This window comes from Poecile atricapillus, chromosome 1, assembly GCF_030490865.1.
Source record: "Poecile atricapillus isolate bPoeAtr1 chromosome 1, bPoeAtr1.hap1, whole genome shotgun sequence".
NCBI lineage: Eukaryota > Metazoa > Chordata > Aves > Passeriformes > Paridae > Poecile > Poecile atricapillus.
Genome location: NC_081249.1, coordinates 94,695,793 through 94,714,319, shown reverse-complemented (window position 1 = coordinate 94,714,319; position 18,527 = coordinate 94,695,793). Strand labels below are relative to the sequence as shown.

The following is an 18,527-nucleotide window of genomic DNA, read 5'->3' as shown; positions in this document are numbered from 1 at the left end:
AAAACTGCATTTATTTGAAGAAGTGTTCTTTCCTTCACTGCAAAATTGTTGTTTTACGAGACTTCCTAGAATAAACCAGCAAAATCTAATTTCTGGAATTTAATGAAAGAAGAATTTTAATTCTTTTTGTAGTTCTTGACACTGCACACATATACACACAAATTGGTTTGTCTGAACAGCAGTTTGAAAAACCAGAGTTGGGCAATGTAATTAGAAAGGGAAAAGCTTGCTATTTATATTAATTAAGCTAAGTAACATTTAACTTTTATGTCACATCTCTTTGGCAGAGGGGGTCTTCTCATTTACTTTGACCACGTTTTGGAAGAGTTCACAGTTAAGATTTAAATACAGGCCAATAAAAACTCCAGACATTAATGAATGTAATGATTTTAAGATTGGAAAAATTCTTAGTTCCACTCCTTATCTATATCACTGTGTTACAGGTCTTACTTGGTTTTGAATAGCCCAGTTGCAGAGAAAGGCACTCACCTGAAAATCTACAGAAAGAACTAAGCCATTTCAACCAGTCCTTGTTTAACTACCAGCATTTTAAAATAAAGAAAATCCCACCCTGAGAAAAATGTGTTATTTAATATATGTGTTAATTATATTCAGGCATCTAAAAATTGGTATATCCTGGTATCTAAGATTGGACAAGGGAGAAACTGTATCATTCAGAAATGACAGAATGGGAAATTATTTGCATAATTCCTCTCAACTGAGTATCTGTGGACCTGGCTGGTACATCAGCATGTGCTCTCCATCAGAGGTTACCATAAAGCACTCCTAAACATTGCTGTGATTTACTCTCTTGTTTTTTAAAAAAAATCCTTCAGGTGAATCTAAGGCTGTAGGAGAAGAAAAGTAATTACCAGTACTAATGTCCTGTACAATACCTGGGTCTATGGCTCATAGTTTCACAGTCTGTGATCTTAAAAATATAATCCTCAGAACAGAACCTCCTTTTGTATTCTCATAGGACAAAGTACCCTAACCCAGCTGGTCAGAGGAGATCAAGCACTACCTGTCAGTGTGATTTGCAAGATAGACACAAAGGAAACTTTTCTGTAGCCAACTGGTTCTTTCTAAACATTCATTTGTATTAATTAAAAGATTTACAGTGTTAGTGGCCCTTACTGGAACTGGAACTGAGTGCAGATAAGATGGTTCAAGGTGCATGAGAAATCAGGTTTATTGAAGTCTTCTCTGTACAGATTTTGCATTAAATACCTAATCTTGTTTTTAAGTAGTGAGTTGGCTAGCTGAGGTGTACTAGTGGCCATGAAAGAGAAATCTAACACACAGCCTGTAAGCAGTATTTCTTCTAGTTGAGTTTACATACATCTGTTGGTGGCCTCAAAACTGGGTTTTATTCATTGTGATCTGCTTTGAAATATGAGTGCTTCCAGAATCTTGCTGGGGTAGGCAGAGAGCTTAGTGGAGATCATGGAAGAGCCATGTGCTTTTTGTCTCTGAGGAGACACAAGGTGCCTTAAATTGAAGAAAAATGCTTATCTTTGTTAAAAAATAAAAAAAAATTGTGTACATTGCTACTATTCTCAGGTGTTTAGTCATCAAGGAAGAGGTCTTCAAAATTCAGAAATCAAATGATTAAGCAAATCAATAAATAAATAGGGGAAAAAAAATCTTAACACCCCCAGAGTATGGGGGACATTGGTGAAGAGAGCTCTGTTTTCAGGATTTTTTACGCAGTCATGACAGCTCAAATCTCATTTCCCTTTGATCAAAGTACCTACGCAATCCCTTGGTATCAGGAATTGCGGCTCTAAGGAAAATATTGCAAAACTTTCCTGTATGAAAGTACGCAGATTTTTTGGTATCATCCAGTTCCTGGCACACTGCCATTGGCACAGAGCAGTGCCGGAGGCTGACAGGGTGCCTTCCACAAGTATCCACTGTGGATCTTCCTGTGTCTTATCATATCCCTGGACATGTGGTAGCAGCCACTGTCAGAACCTGGGTAATGGCTAAAAAAGCCTCTGCTGGGGCCTTTCTTATGTCTTATTTTGGATTTGGAAGAGTTAATAAATATACAGATTTGTTTTTCCTCTTATGTAATTAGATCCCAGAGGAAAAATGTCATAAGCCTAAACTACATCCTTAATCTCCTGAACAATGGAAACTGTGTTAAAAAGCCCAAAACAACTGTCTTCCTGGGAAGGGTGGGTGCTCATCAGTGATCCTCCGCTGGGTTTCTGGTGTCAGCCTTGCACAGGCTGGCTGGGGGCACTGAGGGGGCTGCCTGCCACTGCGGGGGCACCTCCTGCTTACCTGGGCTGGGCTGGGTTCCTGCCAGGCAGGTGTTTGTGGCTCTAAAACTCTGCAGCAGTGTGGAGAGGTGTTGGGGAAGAGGGAGCCTGGGCAGGTGGGTGAGCAGCTTGCTCACTGCTGTAAGAAGTGGCTTTTTTCCAGCTGGGAGTGCTTTGGCAGAGGGATGGGGTGGACAGATGCTCTGCACTTGCCCGATTTATCTTATGGAGAGGTGCCTTCCCTCTCTGGGTCTGTCGGCTCGCCTGCACTAAAAATACATCCCTGAAACGTGCCCTCCTATGCACTCAGTTGTGCAGAGAGCCTGACCCTCAGCTCAACTGGCAGAAAGCATTCTTCTGGCACTTTCTGTGTACTTCAGGAAGGGCACAATCAGCTGCCCAGAACCATTATCAAAAGAATTGGGACATAGAATTGCACACATTAACCCAGCCTCTCCTCTCTTCCTCCTCCCTCTGACTCAACAAGTGGTGTAAGTTCCAAACAGCATCCTTATCCTACAAGTGTGTTTAATTTCCTTAACAAATTGAGGTACTAGGAATTTTAAACCCCACATGTTTCCCAGAGTTATGTAAACCAAGAGGCACCCAGATGCTCACGTAAGAGCAGAGGGAAAATCCCTTTTGGGAATATGTGCCTGGCCCATGGGTGCAATGGGCTGCCAAGCAGTGTTATTCAAACTGTGACGTGCAACAGGCTGAGATAGCAAAAGCCCAGGGCAAGGAGAATGAGGTGAAGGTGTAAAGTGACACACTGTTCTTTTTCTTTTTCCCCAGGTGGGCCTTGGGAAAATTACAATATACTACAGCTGTGCCTTCCAAATCAAGAGTCAAGCTCTCCTGTGCATGAACTCACACAGGCACCAGAAAGAGGCCTACATGACAACAAGTATGAAAAGAAAAAAGATTGAACAAAACAGGTAAATACTAACATTCAGTGTTTCCCAGTGTACTGTATTTAATTTTCTCCTCCTTGTTTCACTCCCCTTTTGAGACAAAGAATTGTCATCTGAAAAAGAAGAAATTTCCTCTTGTTTTGTTGCATTGAGGCATATAGGAAGATTTGAAAATGCTTAAGTATTTGAAAATTACTATTTTTAGAACAGTCATGAATGTTGAATCTGTTTCCTGGATGTCTTTTATGGTGACCTTCACATGTTGACTATGAAGTCTTTGAATTCTTAGAGAAAGTAGCTGGGTCTTTTTTCCCTTCCAACAACTTATTTTGTCCTTTCAATTGAAGAGATGATAATGAACACACACTGTTATAAACAGCTGTTCCTGCCTCATACTAGAGCTCATCTCCACCATAATAGCTCTGCTGAAAAGAGAAAAATGATCTCCCGGTGTGGATTCAGTCCTGTGTGAACTTTTGCTTTCCTTTCTTCTGCAAGGCTCTGTCCCTCACTCAGAATGGGCAGCCTGCCTCTGTCTACCCCGGGATGCCCTGTGTTACAGGGATCAATGACACGACCTAGCCTTATCTTGTACTAGGAAATTATAGAGCTATCAAGAGTATGGAAAATACCTTTTCTCTCCCTCTCCTCCCACCAGCCAACTGCAATCAGCACAGGCTTTACAGTAAATGCAGTGGTAAGAGGAAAAAGCAGCAGCAGGAGGCTTTTTGCTGGTGTGGCTTCTTATTACTATCTGAGAAAATAAACTCCAAATACAATACTGAGGTTTGCTAGTTACACCATTGCCCCTGTAGCTGTATCTTGTTTAGTGGAGGCAAAAAATGAGATTGGAAACTGTGCAACCAGTGAAGCAGGATTTCATTAAATGTTGCAGCACCCCGAGGAGTGAAGGAACTAAGCTGTAGGTACCTAATTAAAGCGTTTGATGATGTTTTGAGGACATCCACATGCATACAGGGCTTTTGCAAGGGGACCTTCACAAAACTCTGCATGTCTCTTCTCATTCCATCTCACCCCTGTTGAGATACCAAGGAACCCATAGCTGGGATATCATCAGGCCTTTCTGGCTGAGAGGTACTGACTGTAATAGTGTCTGACTCAGTTTCAGCCTAGTGGCCTCCTGAAACTCTCAATATGTGCCAGATATAAGGAGCTCTTCATCATGCAGGTATCTCCAAAGAACCTAATTGGGGCCAGAGTATCCTGGCATGTAGAAGACTAATCTGAGGCTGAGTCACCACTGAATCTCACCAGACCAGGTTTTGAATCAGGTCAGAGGATCAGTTGTTTGTTGTTAAAATCCTCAAGCTCTCTGTCCCTGCTTGCTGGGACAGTTTAGCTTCCCGCCACTCTTTCAAAGCCTTACTCATTCCAAGTGGCCTGTGCTTGACTTCTCCTTAATGCAGCTCCTTGGAGAGGAGGAAACACAGCGTCACCCTGGGCCAGGGCTGGCTGCCCTGGGTGTGTGACCTTTGCCATGCTAACCTGCCCTCATCTTGCCCAGCACTGTTAATTGCCTCTTAGGGCAACTTTGTCTCCAGCTCTGAGAGGTTGGGACAGACAGCTCATGCTTCCGCTAGTTAGGAGCCAGTAATAGCCACTTTGGGTCCTAGGATGAGAGAAGGAGAGGCTGGTAATACCCCTGCTTCAGTGCCCCATTAGATGGAGGAATCCTCAAAATGTGGGTTAGTTTCAGCTGAGCCCCCTCCCTCTCCAGCCCAGGCACTTCCTCGTCTTGTTTCAGCTCTGCACCACAACCCACGTGAGGAGGGCGTGATGCTATTTATTCTTGTTTCCTCCCTCTCTGAGATCCTATCAGAAACACCAGTCTGAGTCAGAGGCAGAGGCTGTGACTGAAATGAGAGAGAATACTTGGAAATGCACAGATTTCAGCCCAGTGTGGCTACCCCAGCTCTTTGGAAAACTGGGCCTCAGAAATGTGTGAGATACTCAGCAAAACAGCAGCTAAAGAAAGACTATGAGAATAAGAAACTGCCTAGCAAGCAGCAAGAAAAGGAGTGGCTGGCTTGTTGTAGGTAAGGAACAGGACTCAGAGGAGTGTTGTAGCATGGGTGTTACATGACCTTCTACCCTCTTGCAATATCTGCTATTTTTGGACATTTGCTGAGAAGAATCCCTCCAAGATCACTCCTCTGGTTTACTGGGTGGTGATAGCTGGGTTTTCCAGCACAAACAGAACTGTGCTACAGTGAGAGGTCTCCAGCAGTGATATTTTTCCACATGCATTTGGATGAAAAGTCATTTAAAAGCCTACTCTCTGCATTTGGCAGGTAGGGGCAGGGTACAACGAACCAAAAACGTGTCCAAATATCCCAGTCCCAAACACTTAGATCTAGGTGCTTACAACATGTTTCATTACATATTAAGCAGCACAGATCTGGAAGGATCTGGAAATACTTTCCACATCCAGATCTCCCCAGAAAAAACCATGTCTTGGGCAGATTGCATTTTTATTGCCTTCATTGCTTTGCTGAGATGATATCCCAGTACTTAAGGTGAACTGTGTGAGTAATGGTACTTCAGTAGAATGGAGCCATTTACTTCTGCTCAAGTGAACTGGTGCTTAATGGTCTGTAGAGTTATATGACCTCTGGTTGCAATCTGATCAGATAGCACAAACTAAATGCAGTGGAGTCTTGCTGATACTGGGAGGAGAATGGAGGCTCTGGATCAAGGGTACTGCCCAAAGTAGGGATAACTGGTCAGCAGGTGGCAATCATATCTAAAGCAGGAAAGGCCCACCACTGCGAGAAAAATTTGCCACCTGCCATGTCTTCAGTGCGATGTGTAACTGAGAGATCTGGATGCTTTGTGTACTGGTTCTAATCACACACATTTAATTTTTTTTTGCAGTCTGTTAGCAGCACACTTTTGCCGTGTCCCAGATGTTATGACCATGTTTCCCTTCCGTCCGTTCTGCCGTGCCCTCCAGTTGCAGATCTGATAGGTTACACTCAGTCTCCTCCTCCTCCTCCTCCTCCTCGGCCAGACAGCAATACAGGTCCAGACGTGCAGCCTTGCTATTTGCTGCTTAAAAGCTGCTATGGAATGGATGCACCTTGCAAATGTAAGGCATGTATTATCAGTAACCAGATCTGCTGCTCAGGTGTGTGAGAGAAGGGCATCTTGGTCCTTGCAGACATGAATGGCTCACTGACTTCACTGGCCTGGTTTGTCCGTGCAAAGTCAGTCAGCTGCAGCAGTTTGATCAACACCACCTTTAATACGACACTTCAGCTTAGACATCTTTGCTCATATAGTGCTACTTCAGAAATGCTTTCATTTGGGCCTTTTTATAATACACAGAAAAGAGTGGCACAAACCATTTCCAGAGCATCTGACCTCGTTTTCAGCCTGTCAAGTGGGAGAGAGGCCGTGAAGCATAAGGAGAGTGGTTGGGACCAGGCAGGGAGTATGCAGCAATGGCAGAATTTGTGATACATGTTGTCCTAACAACAGCAGCTTTCTCTAAGCCAAGATTTCCTGTGCTAACATCTTGAGGAATCCTTGGGTATGGCCTGTTACCTGAAAGGCACTTCATGCTCTTGTGGGGAGGGAGGAGGTGAGAAAAAAAGGGATGCTGCTGCTCTTAAAATGAATTTAGCATTGAGGAGAGTAACTTGTTCCCAAACCTAGAGCCTGAAACTCTGTCTTGCCCACAGGGCATGGAAAACAGGCAGGACTGGAGCAAATGTCCCTGTCCTGCATTTTCTGGGTGAACTTGGACGTTGCATCCATATGTGTGAAGTACTGCAGGAAAGGGGCAAGTGTTGATGATAGCCAGTTTTTTCTTGTGGACTTTGCTGGGCATATATTGTGGGCAAACTTCTTACAGACAGAATACCAGCCTCCAGTAGTCTGCTAACAAGTGCTTACACTGCTTTCAGGGAGGCAAGGTAAGGGGCCTAAACCAGGTGACCTAGGCATGGTTACATGACAGGTTTGTTGCAAGACAAGCAGTTATACCAGAGCCTCCCAAACTCTTGTCCTGTCCCTTGGGTTAGTGCAGCTTCAGTGGCCCATTCAGATCTCAGCCCCATAACCCAACAGCTAATTTGGGCCTATTGCAAGTGAGGTATGAACTACCAAGGATTAAAAGTCATTTTTCTCATCCTGCCAACAGTCACCAACTGGAATTTGACAGCTAAGCACTGCTAGTCTGTGCTTCATCTAAGCTGGCAGCCTTCTTGCTGAAGTCAAGGTCACCAGGAGTAGCACAGTACGGTGAAGAGGCAATTAAAGCACACAGGAGCCACCCGGGCACTCACAGCAGGTTTGATTTCTCACCCCTTCTGCTGCCCAGTTTTCACAATGCACATCTACAGATTCAGGTTATAACCCCAGAAGTGTTGCAACAAGTTAGGGCTTGGAGCACATTTTGTCTGCAATGTTTGCACGGTCTGTCTCGCGACAGCCAGGGCTGTCCCAGGCACGCCAGCAATGCTGCAGGTGGGAATGACTGGATGAAACTTCTAGGTAGTGAGCAGGGCTTTAACTCCCATCCCATTGTAACCCAAATGGTGTCAGCATAAGGTCCCTGAAACGGAAAGCTCCCTACCTGCTCCTTGCTTGGCTGCCTGCAACCTTTACCCAGAGAGCTTGTGATGCTGCAGCAGTACAGATCAGTGGTGTGTGGGAAAGAAAGGGCGAGCATCAGAGTGGTGCTGGCTCAGACAGCTGCTCACACCCTGCCCACCAAAGCAGTGATCTGCATTCAGAACCTGACCCAATTCCAGCCCCTGTTGGATTCACAGGACAAACACTGTGGGGTTTTCAGGAAGCACTTGCACAACAGCCGATACCAGGTGAGCTGCAGGCCGAGACAGATGTGTCGTCAAAGCAGTGTTGCCACGTGTCTTGCAAGTATGAGTGAAGTATATTGGCATTTTGTGTCATTCATACCTAGAGGACCATTTTCTCTTCTCAGATTCAGTCAGAATGGAGGGGAGAAGGGGATAAGCATGGTTGTGACTTTAAGACACGAGTTATGAGTGGGAATGTGTACCTGGCACAAAGTCAGTTCTTTCAGTAATGCTTATTTGCTTTTATGCTTTTGTCGAAAATTCATCAGTGGATTAAGACCAAGAAAAGTGTAGGGGCCTTTGCTTCAAGAGAAGGGCTATGACCTGGTGGTGTGAAATGATTTTGTTTTGCAAAATTTCCCTTCATATCTGACATTTGCTCTACATCTACTCAGGAGCTCTGATCCATCTCTCACGAACAACCTCTAATCACATGTGAGGACAAGTGGAGGATAATATATTTTCTTTCACCAGAATGAAGAGAAAAAGCAATGACAAACACAGCAATTCATGGGACATGTTCTCTCTTTAGTATAAACCAGATGTCTTCCAGCCTGAGGAGCTGGTATATGGCTCACAGTGGAATGGGAGTGCTGGGGTGGATGAGAGAGCTTGAAGTGGTGCACCTGGCCTGACCTGGTCATACATGCTCCTTGTGACCTTTGATGAAACTCTGGTTGTTGCTCTCTGAAAGCCATTTGCTTTCTACCTACCTACTGTGTCAGTCCTCAGAAAAGCTTGCCTTAGAAAAAAAAAGCCTGGTCATCAGCCTGGTAAGTCAGGCTTCTTGTTTCCTCTCTCTCTCTTGACCTCTTTTCCCAGCGAGAAGCACATTTGTCCCAGATCCACAAGTCCACATCAGAAATCTCTGCTTTAGCTTCCCTGGATCTGGGAATATCAGAAGAGGGAAGTGAGAGTAGAAGATGGTTCAGGGAGGTATCAAAAGAAATGGACAGGAAAAATGAGATCAATGTGTGATCCCAGGCTACCGGATGGGTGTGTGAAGGAAAGGAAGGAACAGGAATTTTCTAAAAGTGTTCTCACCCTAAGGGAACTAAGTGAGAGACATGGCAAATTTTACTAGAAAGGTCTCCAAGACTGGAAGATGTCAAGGGCTGCTAAGAGTAGGGAAATAAAACAGTATTCACCTTGGAAAATGTGAGGCATAGGGATAGCTGCAGCCCTATGGAGAGATTCACATTTTTCCTTAGATGGTCCCTGTTTAGTTATGCTCTGCACCAGTACTTACAACACAGCCCTGCTGATGCCACAACTTAACCCTGCAATGTTAGCAAGTGTCTGCAATGCCTGATCCCAAACCACGTGGGTCAAGGTGCCACGTGGCTTTCCTTCTTGGCCAGCACCCAAGAAGGAGCCGTAGCAGCTCCACAGGTCCCATCCCCACCCCGTCTGCCTGGAGGCCTCCCAGTGTCCTGGCCAGCTCGGCGTGGGGGCTGGGAGGACAGCGGTGCTGGTGTAACTGGTTTGGGCAGCATACCAGACCAGCGCCGGTGACAGACAGCGCCGTCCCGGCCGGACGAAGGGCTGCTCCTCCGGCACCTCCGCGGGGCACGGCGGCAGCAGGGACCAGCACCCCGCGCTCCTTGGCACCTCTGCGGGGCTGGGCTGGGCCGTGTGGGCCAGGGAGCAGGTTCCACTGAGGAAGGGCCCCACACCAGCACAAGGGCCCTGGGAGGCCAGCGTGGCATTGGAGCGGTGGGAAGGAGCCGGTGCTGGTGCTGGGCCCAGCTGTGGGTCAGGCCGGGTGAGCGAGGAGCACGGCAGAGCCTCAGGTGCCGCTGCCAGGCCGAGCGAAGGCCAGAGGTGCCTTGTGTCAGCTCCAACCACGTGTGCACAGGGTCAGGGCACGGCACTGCCCCAGGCAGCAGCACTGCTACGGGCTGGTCTGCAGAGAAACAGCGTCCTTGCAGAAAAATGACTCTCAAGGTCCCTCTCTTTTGCTGTCCCAAGTTGCCCTTGATGGCAGTGGAAAAAGCCAAGGCGGGAGTCCTGTTCTGCAGCATTTTCTCCTTGAACTCCGGACTGCAAGTTGATGTTGCTGTAAATGCAGCAACACACTTCGCCACTGAGGCATTTCTGTGTGGCTGACAGGGATTTTGCCCAAATGTCACGCAGGAGGCCAGGAATATGTCATCCTAGCCTTAACAGCTCTTTCTGCTCCTCCTGCTCTAAGGACTGGCATGACATGATGAAAAGGGCATCACACAAGGACAGATAGCCACGGTCTTCTACCAGTCAGAGTCTTAGCTGGAGATTCCTGCTCTGGGGGTCATTAAGCCAAGGAAGCCTCCTTGGAACGAGCAAAATATCAAATCCGAGACCTTGAGCTGCAACTCGGTCCTCATTGTTATCAGTTAGCTATCAGGCTAGAAAGGATGAAGCCAGGCTGAATTATTTTCTCTTCTTTTTTGAATTTCTTTTGTCTTGAGGCCCTGATGGTGTGGACAGAATTAAGAAACTTACCTTTGTGCTTCTTTGGGAATTTTTGAATGCTTATTGTCCTGGAAGCATGCAAACTTCCCATCATCTTACCATAGATTGTATGTTTTTTTAACCCTTGTTTTCCACAATGCATTCCAGTGAGAAATGTGTCCTGAAAGTGTTTTGTCTCAGATCATCCTGCCAAGACAGGACTTGTGGAAAGGAAATCTATTCAGGCTAGGAATGTGTTAACTATTCATGGCTGACTTTCCCATCAGGGCCTGTGAGCTGTGCTGGGGATTTTGTGCCGGGGATTTTCCACCAGCTCTGCCTATTTCAGAATTTCATCTGGGTGCATTTTCCCACAAAGATGTAGTCTCAGAAGTGCCATCTTCACTGCTTAGTCACTCAGGTAAAGAAAATAGTTCAAGCATGGTTCTCATGCTGCCTCCTTCCTACCAGGCACTTGGCTTTATCTTGCATTATAAGTGAGACTAAATCTTTTTGAAAACCTATGTGTCAGCACTGAATTATTTATAGTCATGTCAAACATTCCTGAGTATATGGATAAAACCCGGGATAAAGTATCCTAGTGCACCACTGATGACAAAAAAGTGTTGTGCCAGTCAGAAGGTGATGTGATGTGATGCAGACAAAGATGGTTTTTGCAGGCTGGGGGGCAGGTGGGGGGGCGGGAGAGGGGGGGATGGGCTTGTTGCAGCAAAGTCAATACATTGTGTTTTATGATTATTTTAGTAATCACATATATATTAATGTAATTTTCCCAGCAGCTGACTGCAGCAGCAGATAAAAACCTAGAATTATGTTTGAGAATTTGACTGAAGGAGATTGCAGACTGTTCCCAGGCCATGTTTGTTCTCTTTGCCAAAGCAAAGTATTACTTAAATAGAAAGCTAGAGACACTATGCTGCAGCTGAAATTTGACCCATTAGGCATGCCTGAGAAGCCACAATTAAAAACTCAAGAAATTCTAAATAATTTCCCCCAAATAAAACTAGGGGAGGGGAGGTAATTTTATTGCTGCATAAGTTGTGAATCCAGATCTTGCTTTGTAGATGCTTATTTCCTTTATATGCTATTTGTCCTTATTTAAAGAATAGCACAGGCCTTATACATGTGCATATAAAGTATGCAATGATACATCATTATCCTGCTTGTTCTTTATTCATTTTCTATTTAAAAATCTTCCAGCAATTGGAGCACTCATCCTTATATTCAAAAACTGCTTGACATTAGTAACTGCCCTCTCCTGTTTCCAAACTAATTAAGATGTCCACATCTTTACATTTTTTATTTCATTTCTGTTCGTCTTCTGACATATGTATTGACCAGCCCACTCTCACTGCCCTCCACTAAAGGAAACTGTGATTGATAGATCCTGTCTTCAGTTAAAGAAGGTCTCTCAACAGGGGCATTTAGGAATTCTTGCTGGCTGCTTTGGTGCTCAGTGCATTGTTCACACGAATGGGCTGGACCATTGTCTAAGGAGTGGTTAAATCTCAGCCAGACCTGAGAGGGTTCAAGTGGGCAAGGAATTATAGCCTTTCACCTGTTTTGGTCTTCTCAGTCTTATCATAGCAATATATGCTTGCTTGGTCACTCCCTTTCGAAAAACAGTCAGTCTGCTGAAAAAACAGATCCTTTGGTTTGCTCTATATTTAGGCAAAACCAATCTTGATTCCAGGACTATAGAAATGTATGCTTTTCTTTCCACCCTTCAGCAGAGGAAGAGGGGAAAACAAAAATTTGAGCAAATCCATCTATAACAGTGTAATATTTTACAAGTCTGTTTAATAGACAACTACAGCAGTGAAGGGAAACTCTGAGAAGTCGCTGCTGCACTTTATGTTGTTTGTGCTCTGAAGGCTGTTCACCTTCTTCATTGTCCTGCAGAGTCTGCAGATTGGACTGTGATTTCTTGATGGGTTTGGTTCATGGGTGTAAACTTATTTTCTGGTAATGCCTAAACAGGGTAGAAACTTCAAAACCATAAAGGAACCATTGATATCTTCAACGTCCTGAGGGCTGAGGACAAATCACTGAAGGGAAAAGTTAAATAAAAGGTGGGAAAATCAGAGTTACTGCTGTTGGTTTCTCAGCAAAGCTGTGTGACTTCTCACATTGGACTGAATACTTGTCTCTAGGTTTGTTTTTCCCTTTCTAAGAGGTAATGTGATATTGATAACATGCACATGGATTATTCTGTATTAAATTTTTTTGGTGTCTCGTTGAGGTATACTAATTAGGAGCGTACAGGAGAATACACATCCAACTCATCACAGTTCTGGCCCTAGCATAATTTAAATTATGCTTGGAAAAAAAAAATACAGCATAGTCTATTTAAATAGCTGAGAAAATAACTTCTCTGTGGTATGAATGGCATCTCCATTACTGAAGTATTTCTGTCATGGCTCTAGCAATATATACCTGCGCTGGAAAACTTTCATTGTAGACATACCCTAGAGGAACTGGGTGTCCAGCTGGCTGAGAAGGTCACCTACATATATAACTCTCTCAGACACACTCAAAATCATTAACTAAAATTTCCCTTCTGGAATAACAGCTTAACACATTTCACCAAGCTCTGTCTCACCCCTGTGAGGTCTTGATGAACAATCTTCTCTCAATCCCAAATCCAGCCTACCTGTTGCTCACCCTGCCTTCAGCGCTGCCTTTCACACATATCCCAGGCAGCAAAGCTGGCAGAGGAAGCCTAGGCTGCGCTGGAGAGAAAGTGGAAGGGTAGGATGTCAACAACTAGTTTTTAACTGGCAAATAGAAGGACATTTCCCTTTAGCAACAAGACCTGCACCTGTGATGCAAATTAAGTGGAATATTTGCAGTGTCATACCAGTGGGTGTAGATTCCACTTGTTTTAAGATACACAGAAATCCTAAACCTATTTTTTCTCTTTCTTTTCTGCCTCTGGAGCTAATGCATTTAACTCTCAAAGAGGAGACAGCTGATTGTTAGCTTCAGATTCTCTTGATGTTAATTTTCTTTTTAAAAAAGCTTGCATGTTATTCTAGATTAATTATATCTTTCTGCAAGTAAAATCATTGGAAGGGGTCCACCTCCCTCCCTGCATTCTGCTCAGTTTCTTCCTTGATTTCTTTCGCATGTCCCTTCCCCAGTGAATACATCTGAATGTTACGTGGCATTAATTAAGAATCTTAATTGCATATTTGTCTTCGCAAAGCCTGCCAGTGTGTACAGGCAACTGTGGTTGACAGCATGCGAAGAACAATGGAGAAGCCTTAACAAGGCTTGGCAGAGCAATACAATCAGTGGAGACCATGCTCAGGGGAAGAGCTTCACACAAGGATTTCAGGAAAATCTGTGCTTGGTGACTTTTATTTCCTTAATCAACGGCAGGAAACATTTCAGGCCTGCTGCAGCTGGTGATAAAGCAGCTCCCCTAAAGCCCACTGCTAGATGAAATAACCACGTGGTTTGAGGTAGAACAAGCTGTTCTGGAACATGCACTTTTGTGGTTATTTGGGGAAGCCTTAAGAAACTGTGGCTCTTCTCAGCATTGACCTGGAGCTGGGATATTTTGACTTTGGGCTCTGCAGTTGTGTCAGCACAAGCTGCTCGTGATGCTGGTGCAGAGAGACTCCCCTCCCAGATGAGGTCCTGAGTAATTGACCCAATGCTACACAGGCCAGCCGTCTGTTCTGCTGCTATCCCAAGGCAAAGCTCCAGCACACTGGAAGGGAAAAAGTCTGGATTTACCTCAACTCACACAGAAAGTCTCCCACAGGCAGGGTGAGCTTCAGCTGCAGCCACCTGCCCAGGATTCCAGGGGAAAAAGCTCATCCTGGTTCTGTGCACCATCCACAGCACTTGCCTGTCTCACATGCTGTGGTCGTCCCTGGTATCCCCAAATCTGAGTACCACACCCCTTCCCTTGAATCTTTGCCTTCTCCTCACATTCCTAAGGGGATAAAAACTGCTGCAAGCCCTGCTTTACAGGAGGCAAATGTAGATACAGAGATGTCACCTGTAACCTCTTTACTTTCCTAAGCAATGATGAGAAATTTTAGGGCAGAACCAGGTATTAAACCCAGGTTTCCCAATGGTGTTTCTTGGAGAGTTACCTCAGGGGCTTCCAGCCCATGGAGCCAGGTATCACATAAGAAGAGATGCAGTGGTTCAGGTGAAACTCTGAGAAATCACAGCAGTCTGGGCTCTGTTACATTTGGAAACAGTAGCATAATGCAGCAGAAACTGCTTTCCCTCCATCTGTCATGCCCGGAGTGGCATTTACGCAGGCAGATCTCTATGCCAAGGGGTCATGTTACAGCCCAGTTCTCTGCTAACCATGTTACTGCATGTTTTTGTCTCACCTGTGTGTGCAAGTCCAATCCATGTTACAGCTCAGAGGACAAATTCCTTGCTAAAACAGAGTTTGACCTTGTGTTTAGCAGCAGCAATGACCACTGCTGCTGCAGGACTCCCAGGCACGTTCAGTTTTCTGCGCAGACAGATCTGCCACGAAAGAGAAGTGTGCACTGTAAACCTCAGGGGCAGGAGGGTGTGATGATATCCTGACCTATAAAAGTCTGCACAGTTATTATTTTTCACCTATTTTACCTCCTCCTCCCTGTCCTGCAGTTGTTTCCTGAGCTGAGAAGCACAGAAGATCAGGTGTTTGGGTGCTGGCAAAGAACATGGGAGACCTGGAGTCAATATCTTTACCTGCTGCAATCCTTTGCATTTGAGCTGGGTGAACCACTTAGAGTTTGTCTGCACCAGGTGAGGTAAATGACTGGGATGTTATACCTTCCTGTAGGCAGCAGTCAGATAAATTCACCCAGGAGAACATGGCAGAACTGTTCTCTCTCATAATTGATCTCCTGATCGGTTTAGAGCTTGTCACTCAAAGAGGTTGCCTGGGCTGCAGGGATGGCCCAGCTCCCAAGGAAAGCAGCTAGTGAACCCCCGTGGCTTACAACCCTCATCATTAAGGTAAATTAGCACCAACATAGGAAACTTTAAATGAAAAACTGGATCCCTCTATATGTCTGTCTAGTCTAGTATCCTCTCTTCATCAGTGGTTGATAGCAGATGTTTAGAGGAAACTCTGTGAGAAAGGCAAGCGTGCAGTGGTAATTCTCTGGTGTACTTGCCAGGCTGTGGGTTCTTGAAAGCTTCCTAAAATCTTGCTGTTTAATAGCACTTAATAGATGTGTTCGCAGCTTCACAAAATCATTTTTTGAAATCTATTTTAGGCATCCATAGCACTGCTGGCAGCAAGCTCCAGAATTTAATTACCCATTTGATGAAGCTTTTCCTTTTGTTAGCTTTGAATCTGCCACCTCATAACTTTATTTTATGCTGTTTCTTCTGTATAATCCTGCCATGTGACCAAGCTGCATGCAAGTCACCAGGACACTTCTCACACTGCTGTTTTGCCTATAGCTGCATGCCTGTGAAACCGTTGTGGTTATGTTGTGATTATGTTGTGGATATATGTGGCATATGTGTCAAGGGGAGGTGGTTTTTCACTTAACCAAGCCCATACCAACATAACTCTCAATTTTAATTTCCATTGCAATAATCTGAATAGGTCTGCCAATGATTAAGCTCTTCTCTCTTCTTGGGAATGAAAGCTTTGCCAATGTAAAGCACTGATACATCACAGAATCACAGAATGTGCTGAGTTGGAAGGAACTCATCAGGATCATCGAGTCCAACTCCTGACCCTGCACAGGACAGCCCAAGTGTCACCACGTGCATGAGAGCATTGTCCAAGTGCTTCCTGAGCTCTGGCAGACTTGGTGCTGTGACCATTTCCCTGGGGATCCTGTTCCAGTGCCTAACCACACTCTGCAGGAAGAACCTTTTTGTAATAACCAACTTAAACCTCCCCTGACACAGCTTCAGGCCTTCCCTAGGGTCCTGTCACAGGTCACCACAGAAAAGAGATCAGTGTCTGTCCCTCCTCTTCCCCTCACAATGAAGTCGGAGAAAGAAAGTGTAGTCAAAAAAGCTTGTATTTCAGCCACAGCTTTGTACAAACACTTTTCCAGCACCAGTGAGTTTTACCAGGGAAGTGTCTCTCTCTGTGGAGATGGTGTGTGTCAAGGCTGTGCTTCATACCAACCTGTAACTCACCGGCAGAAAACAGGGTTTTGCTGCAAGAGTGGTGCAGCAATGCAGCTCACCCCTCTTTGCCTCTAGACCGATCTGTAGGCCAACAGAAGTCTTTGGTAATCCAGCCTTTGGGGCTAAACCAGCCTGATGGGGTGCAAAGCTGTCCCTCAAGTCATGTGAAAGAAAAAATAAAAATATCTTCATGAGGTCTAAGGAGCCTCCCCGCTCAACACCTGTGTGAATGGCACGAAGTTCATGAACCCTGTGCCTATGATTTGCTTAAAAAGCTATGTCCCCAAGACCATATCTGAAAGTCTGATAAAAGACTTGATTTCTCAGGAACCCTTGAGTTTCTATTAAAAGAAGTGAGAGAGATTGTGAGTTCTGCTCATTTGCAATTCAAGTCATTCATGTAGGAATCCAAATATGAAGTTGGACTTTTATCTTATGATGTATTGACCTTTGTCTTGGGCTGTAGTAAAGCAAATATTATAAGCTAACAAGTGACATGAAATTTTCAGTTACTCCTTAAATGTTACAGTAGCAAAGAACCAAGCAGAATTACTGAAGGGTCAAAGGCATAGATTAGAAACATCATTAAGAAATGGTAAGAATTAGTGATAAGTTTTATTGTCTTTGTTTTATGACTTTCCTGTCTCAGTCGGGTCTGCAAACACACTGATTCACGTTTAATTGAACAACAGCTTCATTGTGAAACCTGCCATTCTTAGCTCCAGTAAAGAAAATATCTTTAAAAACACCGCCCTCGCTTTCTAACATTGTACAGACAAAGAATTACAGCTCATCTGCCATAGGATATTCTCTACAGTAGCATCATCTCCCTTAGGTCTCGTTTTCTCCATCATATGTGGTGTGACAGCAGCAGTCTGGGGACCTGTGTGCTGTGTGTGCCTCTGTGCAGAAGGGCTCCTTCCCCCCTGCTCCTTCGTGCCCCTCAATGCCTCAGTCATTGCCAGCAGCCTCTGGGCCAGTGTCCCAAAGCTGCAGAGCAGGGCCATGCAGGAGCTGTGTGAGGGTGACTTTCACTGCAAGTTCCCGAAGCCCTGCCCACATTTGGGTTGTACACAAGCAAATGTGTCTCACCTCCCCGAAATCCACGAAGCATGTTCTGCTTCCACTGGCCATGGGCTGCAACATTCTCTGCCTGTGATCAGATGTATATATTTGATTGCTCTTACACATATAAAAAGGATTACCTGGCTCTGTAGAGCAGTGGCCTACATTTCACTATTTTGCTCATGAAGTTGAGCTGGATAGGAGTGTGAAAAAAAGAGCTTGGGAATGACACAGTTATGTCAGCCAAAAAAAAACCCAAAAAATAAATACTTGTCTCAAGAACTAGTTTCTTTTTGAGGTGCTCTTCTGTGGCTTTCACTGCTGTAGACGTGAGCCCCACCTCACACAGATCACGCAGTGCAGGGATGATAAGGGTGTGCAGTCCAGCCTGGCTGTGGCTCCAGCAGTAGTCTGGTGTCCTTGGTGCAGCTCCTAGGAGAGGCACGCATCTAGTGCAAAGTTTAGGCTTGAGGAGGACACATGAGAGGCTTCTGACCTGCCTCTGATCCAGGATACTGCATCCACGTGCTCAAGAGTGCGTTCACCTCAGCTTATTTCAATTCCAGCATACAGACACAGTTCAGTGGAAGGTGCAGTGGCTTGGAGAACAGTGGATGGTCCTTTAGGTCCAGTGGTGTGTATGCAGGATGCCCCAGGGTATGCCCCATCCTATGTCTGCCTCAGGCCATGGGAGATTTCACAGCTCTAGTGTCACATAAAGTTCACCCCAGTGATCTAAATTGGTGTAACCAAGCTGAAAGTGACACTTCAGTACAGATAAGCCCTTAATTTTTCAGTTGGTTATTTACAGTAGATCAGCCTGTGTGAGTCACAGCATCTGACCTGAACAGGCCATTCCA

The 18,527-nt window shown here is 45.0% G+C and overlaps 1 long non-coding RNA gene across 1 annotated transcript in view; it reads left to right on the top strand.

Moving 5' to 3' along the window:
• LOC131590753 (uncharacterized) overlaps nt 1-17,566 on the top strand; it is a 70,059-nt gene extending 52,493 nt beyond the window's left edge. Inside the window, exons 4-6 of the long non-coding RNA XR_009280204.1 lie at nt 3,066-3,208; nt 15,109-15,249; nt 16,064-17,566. This is a non-coding gene — a long non-coding RNA (uncharacterized LOC131590753). The remainder of the gene's footprint in view (nt 1-3,065; nt 3,209-15,108; nt 15,250-16,063) is intronic.
• The last annotated feature ends 961 nt before the right edge of the window (nt 17,567-18,527 follow it).